Genomic DNA, 13,267 nt, shown 5'->3' with positions numbered 1-13,267 from the left:
AATAATGGAAACGCGAAAGAACTTGGAAGAATACAAAACACGGGCAGACGAGCAAGTCTAACGGATATCATCGGTCCTTGATTTCTACGAGTTTTTATCCATCGGAAGAATTTCTTCTGGCTTCCTTACCGATTTCGGTGGACGACGAAATTACGTCGGCCATTGTCTTCCGTGCTCCATCGAAAGTCACGATAATTGCGAATTGAAAAAACTTGGATGCCTTCGAGGAACACGTTTTCCTTTTGTTTGCTCTCGCTGTCCTATAAACGCCGTCGCGATCGACGAACAAATGACAAATGACCAATTTAATTTCGCGAGAGAAGACTCGCTGCCGACTACGACGTTACCTAGTCCCGTCAGAGAAAAAACAAGTAGAGTCTCCTTCTTTGGAAAGAAACAGAACGTCGTCGTCCAGCGATGTTCGCGACAAACTAATTTCTTAAGGCGATGCACTTGGACGATTAACTCTAGATATAGATAGATAGAAGCGGCGAAAGACAGAAGTGGAGCGTACAAAGAAAGTTAGCGAAGACGATCCATCAATGACCTCATGACGCTTCAAAATTACGAAGCACCGTCGTTGCACGAAACAACGTTGAGCGACGTTCGTCCCCTACGACCCGACGCTGTGGATCAGTCAGTAATTGATCGGACGCCGAAGGAGTAAACACTCGGTCGTTGATTGATGAACTAATCAACCCTGCTAAACTATCGTAGATTCTCCGTCCCGTCTCGCAATCCCCTCCCTCCCTCTCACCCTGCCGCTCGTACAAATCAAATTTTCCTGCCGCTTATTCCGAACAAACAGAATTTCAAAAGTCACCGGAGTGTTACGTAACTACTTCGACAATTCTATGTACTTACGTTTAACTTTCGTTCTATTTGCCACGCTATTTGATTAACGCGAACTCGCGTTATAGAAAGTCGAATATATCGATTGCTCGACGGATACAAACTTTCATGGCTGAAGGATATGTGTTTTCATGGGAAAGTAAGGACGACAACCGAGCAAAACGTTTAGATTGAGATCTAATATCCGCGTCCGCTTGTACAGCAAACGATTTTATTTGATAGGAAGATAAAGAACGGGAAGGTCGTAATTCCTGAATTATTCCGTTGGACTTTTCATCGGATTTTTGTATTCCGTCGTGTTGGAGCACAGAACGAAAGTATCAGGGAAAATTTCAATTAATTTCTGAGAAGACGGAAACGAGTCCAATTAAGTACCACTAGCGGAAGGAAAGACACGAGACAGAATTCTTGCACGTTATTACCATGGCCTAGAAGTCTGCCGGTCCTTATTACCGTGCCTCGTAATTCTTTCACGAATGCGATGCTGGAAATGCTTTAATAACACTCGAATCGAATCTTCCGTAAGGTAACGCGCGTTGACTTTTCCAGAGAGAAAATAAGAGAGGCAACCACCGTAGCGCTGGCAAAAGGTAGCTAGTCTTTTAAAAAATTCACCGTCTCGTCTTTGCGATGCGATAACCGAACGAACAGCGTTCGTTGCATTCAGATATATACCGTGCACATATAGTAGAAAATTAACGAGATTGTCGCGTTTCGCGAACGAAGGATCGCATCCTGTTCGAATCGCGTAAAAATAATCTTACGGTTCAGGTATCGTTAACAAATTGGATAAACGATTCGACGATCGTTGTTCGTGTAAAAACGTTGAACAATAATTTCTTTGCGAGTGCATTTTAATTTTCATTGGTAGAAAAGGTCGAATCAACTGCATTATTCAAAGTAACGTGAAAATAAATTAATATCGAAAGCCCGGATAATATCAAATTGATATTAAAGTAACATTACTGTTTAATCAATATCGGTGATATCGAATTCACAATATCCACTATATGCGCACGTTGCTCGGCTAATTATGCGTTTTACGATGTAATACGAGAGACTAAACACGATGATTGTGCGAAAGAATGGATAGAGCTTGTGGCCCGTACTAGTTCATGGGGCACGTCCTGTGCGATCGGCAAACGGAGGGGCCAACCTACAGAAAATGTCTTATTATTTTTCGATAAGTCCGTTATCGGGACGGTTTTATTGCTTTTTCTTTAACCCCGAGTTACATCCGGGCGTTGAGACCGTATTACGGGGGAAATAGGAGAGCAAGAGAAAAAGAAGAAACGAAAAGCTGGGAAAAAGGGGGAAGCGAAAATCCGTAATTACGACAAATCACTTGGTCGACGAGAGAATTCTCTATTTCCGTGGGACAATATTGCCCGCCATTGCGTCCGCAAAACGAAAAGTTTCCACTTGTTTGTTCTGCTCTCCTGCAAATTACTGGAACAATTTCTAAAACCAGCGAAACAAAAATGGCGAAGAAGTACGCGCATAGACGAAAACTATAAGCTATTTCGCCGCAGGCTTTACAAACGTTTCTAATTAATATTTTCACGGATAAAAACGTATCCTCGTTTGGACTTCTACCCAAGTTACGTATGCAAGTACTTACACGGTACACGGCGTGTACAGGTCTATGAACGCGCAACGAATTAATTTCAAACTTTTGCTTAAACGAATAAACATATATACCTGCGAGACGAAACTCGAATCGTGCATTGTGCGCTTACTTCGACACGCAAAAGTGTTTTAAAATGGTAAATCAATTAAAACGGAAAACTATTTTGCTTCGGCTTGCGCCGCAACTCGATTTCCACCAACGGTTAACGAAACAATTGTAATCCGTCCGTGGATGCGGAATAGCGAATTCTCGGATGTGAAACGAAGGAAAATGTGTAGTTCGAAGAAAATGTGCAAATAGGAAAAATTCATAAACAACGACGCGTTCAAACAAAAATATTCAAACACGTTGGCAAGTTTCATTACTTGCCCCAACATTAATTCGCAAGCATACATTAAAATTGCATTAGCAGCAGAAATGGCGCTACAGAGTTCCCATAACTCATACAGCACGCGCATAACAAGAACATGCAAAACGACTCGATTCTCGTCTTCGTCCGTCCGCACGCTGTTGTTCGCGCGGCACAACTTCTTCCTCTCGTCGGCTGCTACACAGCGCGCCGCTCTGATTAATTTCTTGATTCGAACCGCTATCTTAGAGACCGGTTTCAGAACGAAACATTACGTTCGTCTCAGCCGCGTCACGCTCTCCATTTATTCATTTATTCGTTCTCTCATCCTTTCGTCGATGTATTCTCCAAGCGAAGAAACGAATGAATAAGGAAGATTACGGCTATCGTTTGGCGATTATGAAAATGACGGCATTAACAGGTTTCCGGTATGGCGGCAGTTAAAGTCCCTGCCGGTATAACGTGTCGGTAATTTGAATTTACGATGAATCGAGTTATCCATCTTCAAAGATGATATTAATTTTCACGCCGAAGGGATTGCGATTCGATTCATATTAATGACACGCAACGATATACTCGTCCCTCGATTTATCACCGTTACGAAACGTTCGGGTTTTGGTCTGCGATTACCATCCACTCGAGGCGAAACTCGTAGGTGGATGGATTTACGTGACTAGTAATTCGTACGCGGTCGAAGGGAACGGAAACGGGATACGCACAGGGTGACACTGAAAAGCGTAGCGCGGAACTTGCGGTATAAGGCGGTCGCGTTTAACGCGATACGATCGTCGTATAAACGAACCGTGTAATTGCAAACGTGTCCCCGTGACGTGAAATCGGATGAAACGGAAAGCTCCCACGGACGCGGCAACGGCGTGACGAGCGTCAGTTAAAAACTGCTGCTTACGGGAAGAAATCAGATTAGCGTTAGTAGTTGGATGTCGAGGGGAGAGACAGGCATTTTCTAAATGCAAATTAGTCGGTTTGGCGACATGGTTACGCGGGCGACGCGACGCGAACACAACACCAACTACGACGAGCAACTGCGACGACTACGACCAAGTAGACTACAGTGACGACAAAATGCCGTTACTATGTCAACGTGCGTCTCTTTGATACCGTACTCGCGGATGACGCGAAACAAACCTCTTCACCGTGAATATCCATTAACTTTTTACCGATGATAACGCAATTATTTCTGACACGATCCAATCTGTCGTTCGAGGTGCTACACTCGCGAGTACGTCTTCGACGAACGATCCATTCGCGTCTGAAACTTCCCGAATGCTTAAACTTTCATTATTTCCCTATCGGTTCCCTTACGAGATAGAATCGACAGAACAGTTTCGCAATTGCAAACGGAAAAGGGAAATACGAGAGGTAGATGGAGAGATCTATAAAGTAACACGAAGAAGGAGAGAGAGAAAGAGAGAGAGAGAGAGAGAGAGAGAGAGAGAGAAAGTGAATGAACCGTAAGTCTGCAATTACAATTAGGATAAATACCTTTAACTGGCAAACGCTAACCCTATCGTACCGGCTGTCTGTCCCTTTTGTAGACCTTCTCGCGACGAAACGAACGAATCGACCGTTTTCCGCAATCCAATAAATTCCTTTCCCAATGCGACTATCCACTCGCGCGTACGAGTAATTTGGGGTGAAATTGTTCCCTGTTCCCCTTTTCGACGGCGATGCCGAATTTATAGGTAGTTCGTATTCTAATTAAAGAACGCGAGTACCGATCTAAACGTCAGTGAAAGCTTTCCATCTCCGGTAAAACTGTTCCATGTTGGAGAAGCGTTATTTATTGCTTTACCATTAAGTAGCTGATTCAAGATATAAGGTAAAGAACGTCGAAGTTGTTTCGATATTGTAACATAGATACCGTGTATTAGCTCGGAAAATGAAAAACGTTAAAGCAGTAGAAAAGCTTGATTCTTCTATTAACGATACGAAACAACATCGAAACATTGGTTCTACGTAAAAGAACATAGGTTTTCATGGCTAATAAGAGTTTTACTTCGAACACCTCTCTACATGGAGCTTGAACTTTTTAAAAGTCTCACAGGGACGCGAGAGGTCTAACAGGTTCGTAAGTAAGGGAATTCGAGAGAATTTCTGCAATTCCAAGACTCTTAAAGGCTCTAGACCATCTCGCAAATCTGACGATATCAGAGATCGCGTAACTCACTAGGATCTCGGCACTCCCCGCATCCCCAAGATCCCTTGGGACCCTTGGACGTTCAGGACATCTGCGATTCAGAAACCCCTGGGCTCTTCGAACTAGAATCAACCGAGACTCTTCACAGTCTCTGGTGTCTAATGTAATAAACCACGCAGAGCATTACCGGTCACGACGAGATGCTTGCGCGATTACGCTTTATGTACTTCTGTCTCCGTGCGGAGATAAGATCGACGAATCGATGCTCGTACGGTTAGAATCCGCTGCAAAACAAAAATCGTATTAAATGCTCGGCAACGAAATGGCATATGGCAGAGATCTGTCTGTTTTAGAAAGTACTTTGAAGCAACGCGGATGCGACATACGATGGAGAGCAATCGAGGAGACTGTGGATGCAGAGAAGGAAAAAAAAGAGCAGAAGCTGTGTCGGAGCAAATTGTATCGCGACTCGGGTGTTTGGCAACACGTGACGGTGACGCGAGCTTTCCAATTAATCAAAAATAAACGATGTGAACGGCCGACCGTCGAGAATCGGTAGCGAGTACAAATGTTATTTATCGTCAAGTATGTAGCCGCTAAATGTAGCCGAGGGTGTTATTTAAACGATTGTGCAAACGTCATCGTATCGGGTGCATTATGCGTCGCGTTTCACCGGAAATTCGTTACAGTTTCGCAGCTCGATTGTGTCGCGCTATGCGCCGCGACCCGGCGTTTATTTTCCTCTCAAGGAAAATACTCGGCCGCGGAACATCGAGTGAAAGTTATATCGTGGATCGCGCGAGTGCGCGTACACGTTCGTACGCGGTCGCGCACTTTCATACAAAATTGATTCGCCCCTGGTCGTGTTAAAATTCACGATCAGATGGAACAACGAGCTCGACGCAATAACGAGTTAACGCGATAACGAGTACACAGAGTGTCCGGCGAATAACGACGAGTGGAGCGTCAGATTAAAAACGATCTTCGATCGACGAATGAATACGCAAATGATCACGACGAATGAAACGCGTAATTGAACCGTGGAGAAGGCTACGGCTTGATCGATGTCCGGCTGCTTGTTCATCGAGTCTATACGATTCCCACCTGTTTCATGTTGACGCATCCTGATGGCGATAGGTCGAGCTCCATGAAGACAGCGCAGCTTTTCTAACCAATTATTTTTAATGTCTCGTTGTACTCTCCCTAGCGCGGCCATTAAACTTAATAGCCCGCACTACCCAAGGCGCGTCGCTCCTTTTTTTTCCTTCGAGGGTCGTAATTAAAGTCAATCGCATTACCGGAAACAGTCCATTAGACGTATTCTCGACCCCGAAAGCCGGTCAATCGGTGCACCGTGACACACCCGATGCGGCTCGAGCGATAGCTTTTTAAAAGGCAATCTGCTCGCTCTTCTCCGACGAATCTCGAACCTCGGAACTCAAAGAACGCAAAGATATAGAGAGGTCGAAGACACGCGCGCGACGAAATGTTTCTTCGGATGTCGTTTTACAGTTCTCCCCTAAGTTATTCGCGACGCGTTCCTGCGCTAAATGCGGCACGTAAATCAGGTTTTACGTCTACACGTATTTTTGTCTCTGTCGTACGATAACCTCGCAGCGGGAGACACGGACAAGTCCGACGCGAGTCGTCGTCAAATCGGCTTTAAATATTCGCTAACAGGGGATCGTGTTGCGCGCAATGTGAAACGACCGACACGATGTAACGCTGGATAACGCGAACGTTATTTCGAACGTTATCGCGAATATTAATAGGGACGCGTCTGAAAGAAAAGGAAGAAACGGAAACGAAAAGACAGCGGGAAAATACAAAACTAAAAAGAGAAGGCGGGAAGAAGAGAAAGAAAGGAAAGCACGCGCGAGTTTTATTACGCCGGTTTTTAAACCTTCCAATGGAAAACAGAGTGTTTGACTTGGGCGAAACAAATCGAGGCTGAAGCTTTTCAACCGACTACGCTAAATCGTTTCGACGGAATGGTGCAATGCTGTTACCGATTCGATTTCGTCCGAAACATTCCCGACGAAATATTCTAGCGCGTAGCATTTTACAAATGGACCAGTCGGGGTTGTTCGTGGTGATGACGTCAAAATATACGAATTTCCGTTGGCTAGGATCGGAACAGAGAGGGTGCTGACAAAGACAGAGAAAGAAAGATAGAAAGAGACAAGCGAGAAGGGGAGCCGCTACGTTACTAACCATTTTCTCTTCTATCAATAGCTTATCCATAACGATTCAACGGGTTTGTCCGAGCGTGAATGCAACGATAATGCGATGGTCCGTTTCTGTCCGGTTACGTTCTCCTGCCTGTTCTTCGTCTCCCTCTTTTGTCTCTTCATCGATTCATGCACGCGCCATCATTACCGTCAGATAATGCCCCCACGTTCGAACGTGGCGCAGGTCGATCGATGCGGTTTCATCGTACATAATACGGGAGGGAATGGTAAAGCCCCAGAGAGGAAAGGATCGAAGGAAACGATCGTCGTCGATCCAATATTTACTCCTATCTTGATGCACCGGAACGTAGCAGCTCCGACACGATATGGATGACAGAGGAACTTGCTTATCACGGTCCGGATGCGCATCGACGTATCCGTTCGACCATTCGCGGACCGTTGCATCTTCATGAAAGATTCAAGATAAAAGACTAGGGACGAACGAACGGTCGCAAGAATTTTCGCACAGTTTAAGAACTGCCCGGAATTTGCACCCATCGAAATCGCGGATCAAAGGATCAAAAGTGGCTATTTTATTAGCGCGCGTACCTCTGTCTGCTCTCGTCGGATCTTATCGAGTATTCTGCGAAAATTACCGCTGAGAGGCGTCTTTGTAAACGTTCCCTGGAAGATTCCACGGTTTCCATGAACGCGTCGGATTACCGTGGATACGATCGTTCATTTCATCAGATATCAACCATTTCTGCCGTAGATTTCAAACACGTAACGTTTGGGACGGATCCGCGTACGTAACGTTGTTAGTTGGGATAATTTCACGCAATCGATCTTTATCTTGTACTTTCGCCTAAATCTATCTCGTACCGCCGCTATCTTTATCCCGTATTTTTACAAAGTAACGTTAATTCCGATGAAATCTTTGCGGTTTACGTGAAACGTCGCGATCTAGAGACCCGTACGTTGAAGCGAGGCTAATCGTTTAATTTCGCTGTAACGCGTACAAAGGGCTAAATATCTTTCTCTGTATTACTAGTTAGTTGTTTAGTACTGGAGTTATCGTGGGATTTGTCAGGCCCGCTGCACGTCCCCGGGCCTTCGTCGAAGCCTCGAAATGCCGGGCGTGTTCGTCAACAAAAAGACGAAGATAAAACGATCGTTACATCAATCACTGCATCTCGAATCGAACCGTGCTCGAGGTTTGTGAGTGTCAGCAGAAATGACGAGCCGAACACGAAACCTCGTCCCGACTAACTAGGACGACAGAAGCGTATTCCATCAATTCCTCATCGAACGTATAGCACGTTCGTTACGCTGAAATTGTGTCTTAACCGAAGTGAAAAATTCCGATACTCGGCGGACACGATCTATTATCAGACACGGAAGCATTATTATTCGCCATGTTCGCGAACAGATCTCGGCAAATTAAACGTCGTTTTGTTACTAGCGTCTGCCGGGATGCTCCCTCTATAGTTGAGACACGGATACGATCAACTACGTAAACCAATTAAAAAAGGCAGGCTGGAAAAAAGAAAGGCGAAGCCGGTGACAGCGAAGGAACGTCACAGAGAGAACAGGAAATCAAAAGGGAGCATTAAAAGTTGTCGATGCTTTAGCGGCACAGCGGTCGTTGCCAGAAAGGACTCCTTTGGGAGTACATAGGATGAGGATGAGGATGGTGGTAGCGCGAGGGTGGGAAGCCATTTCGCTCATCTGCCGAGTCATAAAGCAGATAGTACAGTTCTATCCTCGAAAATACATAAATCTTTGGTAGGTGTAATGTACGAGAAATGAGTCGTCCCGTAAAATAAATGATCGGATCAGCCGTCGTTTCCAATGAAGACGTTCGCTGTAACTTCACGCTCAAACTAGGGTTTGATACGAAGATGGCGGGAAACGTCATTAATAACGCGATAACAGCTATCCGGTAACAAGCGGAAAAATTAGAAACCGTCACCGCAGAATCCTCCTTCTCGTCGACGAATCCTTTAAAACTGGTCTTATCGAACGGATCGTCAACATCAAGTACAGACGCAGCTTCCTGCTCGCATTCGTCCTGATTCGCTGGTAATCGCGTGGAAGGTATAAGCTGCAACATCGAACCTTGATCCTTCTCCTTGATCAGAAGCTCGACGTAAGAACGTTGGATTCCGCATTCCACGCGAATCAAAGATTTCTGATTCAACGTTTATTCGCTAAACGAATTGATAAATCTTCGGCAATACGCGTCTTATCGACTCGTCTGTTCGGAATACCTATCGTACTTTTTTCTCGAGGTAGATTCCTTCGGCTGTCTAAAGGCACTTTTCCTTGGCATCCACAAGATACACTGCTTTTATCGGTATGGCAAGCAGTCTGGGAATGCCACTGTTGCCAACGCTGACGCAAAGATATTTAAAAGGATGGGTGGCGAGAACCCAGCGACAAATTCGACGCGTGACACTCGTGTTTCGAAGTGTGCGCGAGTTCGATTCTTGACCGTTAACGCCTTTACATCCGAATGATTCAGCAGCGTTTACACGAATGCTTGCCCGGGGCAATAGACGCACTTTTAAAGCTCTAACAGTTTGTCATTACGAAATTGCAAAGCGAAATTTAATATCGAATGTATAGAGAGCACAAGACGTAATTTATCAAATTTATCGCTGCGAATTTCAATGGTACGCGAGGGATAATACTCTGTCCAATTCCAACCTTGCCATAGTTGTAGTCCGAAATATGCTTTATTCTTGTGAAAGTAAATAAACGAGAGATATATTAATTAGAAGAACTGTCATTATTCTGGAAAATAAAATGTTTGACACACCAACATGCGTAATCTAGATGCTAATTAAGCACGTTTGGCTTCATCGTGCATCGTGACACAATACGTTTCACGGTACTGCGAGTTTCCATCGTTAACTGAGCTATTGTAATTAATTTCGTGAAAAGCATTCAATGTACTTTATTGCGTCTGCATAATGATTGCGTAGACGAAAATTCTGTATAAGCGTGTGTTACACGCAACAGAGATTGCAGCGTGGAAATGCCCGGGAGAAGAAGCGAAAGATGAATCGAGCGTTCCTACATACTTGCAGCTTGCAGCAGTGACTTGCAGCTTATTGGCTCAAATGGATATTAATTATCTCAACGGGATGACAAGCATTAGCTTTTTTGTTTTCCATTCGCCTGCATCAGTGCGCTACGAGGTCGACAGGATTTAACTTATGGATCTTACAAATGTTACACGCGTCCGGATAATTAAATCGCTCTCTTCCATTAAAGCGACACGAAATCGTCGAGACGAAAACGAAAACAAAGAGAATCGAGTGGAACTGAATACTTTAGCGCGACTGAACTAACGCGATGAGAACAAAAATTGTACAAGTTACAAATCAGAAATTACCTGCAGATGCTGGTAGATTCTCTTTTAACAAGATTAGTAATAAATCAAACGAAATATAATCTAAAGTTACAAATCGTCCGATTATCGTACTCCACGCAAAATTGTAAGATGAATGAAAAAAAAAAGAAAAAAGTCTATAAACTACAATCTGTAAGTCGTGAATTTATTAACGTTATTAGCTGATAAATTATCGTGCGAGAAGATCGTGTTAATAAATGCGTAGAAAGATTTGTCAACGTTCGAGAGCGCGCGTTTCTCCTCGTTTGATCCGAACGATCGATTCGTCGCATTTCTTCGCGTTAGTCGAATCTCATTAAACCCGAATGCTCGAGGCGCGTGATACATTTCCGAAGTCGGAAGTTCCGTTGACAATCGGCGATACCCGCGCGAAACAGACGATACGATTGATGCAACATAATGCCGTCGCGTGTACGTATAATGCACTCGAAGCGACGGGATTTTCGAAATAAATCTTGAAAACAAATAAAAGCCCGATGCCAGGGCGATGCTCATAATTCCATGGAAGCGCAGTTGTATCGATTGAATGCAGCCCGATGGTTTTGCGAAACGAACGCGCCGACAGTCCAGTTCGCAGGCATGGCAGCACGTAATCTCTAATGCGTAATATCGGTGTTCACGCTGAAACGAGCAAACGCCAATAAAACGAAACAAGCCAGACACGGGAGCAAGGCAAAATGTGCCGGTCGATAATTTCGTAATTCGACGAGGGCTGACAACCGCAGGACCCGATTCGGTCGTTACATTCGCGAAAGAAACAAGGAGAGGAAAAAAAGGTTCACAATTTGATTAATCTGCCGTTGTATCCGTCGCAAGAGCGGTGTAAAATGTTTGCTCGCGCGCGCCATCGAACCAGTCCGAGCTCGGATGGAGCCCCGATAAATTGAGAGGACAAAGCTTCGAGTTTATTAGATCCATAATATTTTACAGGAAATTGTTTCTACGTGAAGCCATTTTTCATCGGGCGACCGATGTGATGTATTATCGGTACACGCGGGCCTCTCGGTACCGTTATCGTTATTGTTTTCCAACGGATTCATTTTTCCCTACTCGAATGCTTGCTCGAAAAACTGTTTTACCTCTCGTTACTTCCGTTTCGTTCTTGAATTTCCACGGATAAAAGGAACGATTTTCTCCGGGCGGACAGAGACAGACAGAGAGAGACAGAGACAGAGAGAGACAAAGAGAGAGAGAGAAAGAGAGAAGGACTACAGAACAAAGTCGCCAGGTAAAGCATCATCAATCTCATGGAAAGTCAATGGATCGAGGGAAAAAGAAAAAAGAAGTACGGGATCGCAGGTGCGTTCAGGTAACGACACCGAGAAAAGGGGCTTGAGAACTTTTATTGAAGCATCTGTTGTAGCAAACGGTGATAGCCGAAACTGACCCAAAAAGTTAGACGAACGTGGACTCGAGTGCCCTTCAGAAACCCATTCAACATCCTGAGAATATGCGCGGAAGAACGCCAGCAGAAAGAAGAACGAAGAGAAAGGAAGAAAGAGAACAAACAAGATTCGCCGGCAAATAAGAATAGTTATTACGCTCGTGGAGGAGGATAGAGGAAATTCTAGAGGGGAAGTTGGGAAACAAGAAAAGAACGAGAAAGAGATGCGTTGCTCAGACAGAATGCAAAGGACTGATGTGAAAAGAAACTGTCCACAAACATTTTTCAAGAACGCAGAGGCACACCGTGGTCGGGCGACATTGGAAATAATAATACAGAACACGCTAGAAAATGATGTAAATGTGGCCATTCCGTTTTATGAAAATAACTGTGACATCATTTAACGTTTGCGTCTGCTCAAACGTGCGCTGCTGCAAATAGGATGAACAAAAGGCGAAACGAAGGAGAGAACGGAATCGATGTTTTAGACGATACGAACACGTTCGTAAAACTAGAAACTTGACGCACGTTGATAATACCGGGAAACGTTCTATTTACAATGAAATTTAATTGTCGGTTGGCTGGTATCTTTCCGAGTATATTTCTACGTGTAAACAGACGATCAGACTCGTAAGACACGCGTATTTCCCTCGTAAAGCTCGAGCAACGAAAGAGGAAAAAGCGTGAGATATAAAAGACAGGTATAAATTGTACGTTGAACTTGTTATTATTAATATTAATTTTTATAACGAATCAACAGGCAGGAAACAGGAAAGATATCGTTTCAAACGATGCTCTTCTATCCTATAAATTAGAAATATTGTAGGGAATAACTACATCGATATTGAAATTATAGCGAGCTCGCGATAAAAGCTACAAAGGCGACTCGGTACCATGGGAATAATTATAATACTATTCGTCTGCGTTTACTCCGACTGTCCGCCACGTCGACGAAATGAACAAGGACAAGTGCGCTGAGGGAACATTAGTCGTCTACACGGTGGAACCGGACAAAAAAAACTAAAGCGAAGACGAAAAAAAGGATAGAGAGAGAATTCTCCTTGACAAAAAAAAAGGAGGAAAAACGAAGAGGGGGAAGGAAAGAGAAAAGGAAAACAAGAGAATATCAGCCATCTCACACCCACCGTGACAACGTCCGCATCCCATTCTGGCTTCAACGTCCTTTGAGCCAAACCACCGCACCCCGTTCACGCCCTCTTTGCTCTTACTCTCTCTCTCTCTCCCTCTCACTCTCTTCTACCCTTGTCGGTCCACCAGCCTCGTGCAGGCTGGATACGACAAGCC

At 44.4% G+C, this 13,267-nt stretch overlaps 2 protein-coding genes across 5 annotated transcripts in view; one reads left to right on the top strand and one right to left on the bottom strand.

Annotated features, from left to right (window-relative positions):
• mRpS17 (mitochondrial ribosomal protein S17) overlaps positions 1–13,267 on the top strand; it is a 199,011-nt gene that overhangs the window by 169,792 nt on the left and 15,952 nt on the right. The gene's annotated exons all lie outside the window — the stretch shown is intronic.
• The window catches only part of tei (irregular chiasm C-roughest protein teiresias), a 314,069-nt gene that overhangs the window by 296,534 nt on the left and 4,268 nt on the right, over positions 1–13,267 (bottom strand). The gene's annotated exons all lie outside the window — the stretch shown is intronic.

The sequence above is a fragment of the Bombus flavifrons genome, chromosome 8 (assembly GCF_040668555.2).
Source record: "Bombus flavifrons isolate JBK064 chromosome 8, iyBomFlav1_principal, whole genome shotgun sequence".
In the NCBI taxonomy this organism is placed as follows: Eukaryota; Metazoa; Arthropoda; class Insecta; order Hymenoptera; family Apidae; genus Bombus; species Bombus flavifrons.
The sequence above is the reverse complement of the archived record's forward strand: the minus strand, read 5'-3'. Positions and strand labels throughout refer to the sequence as shown.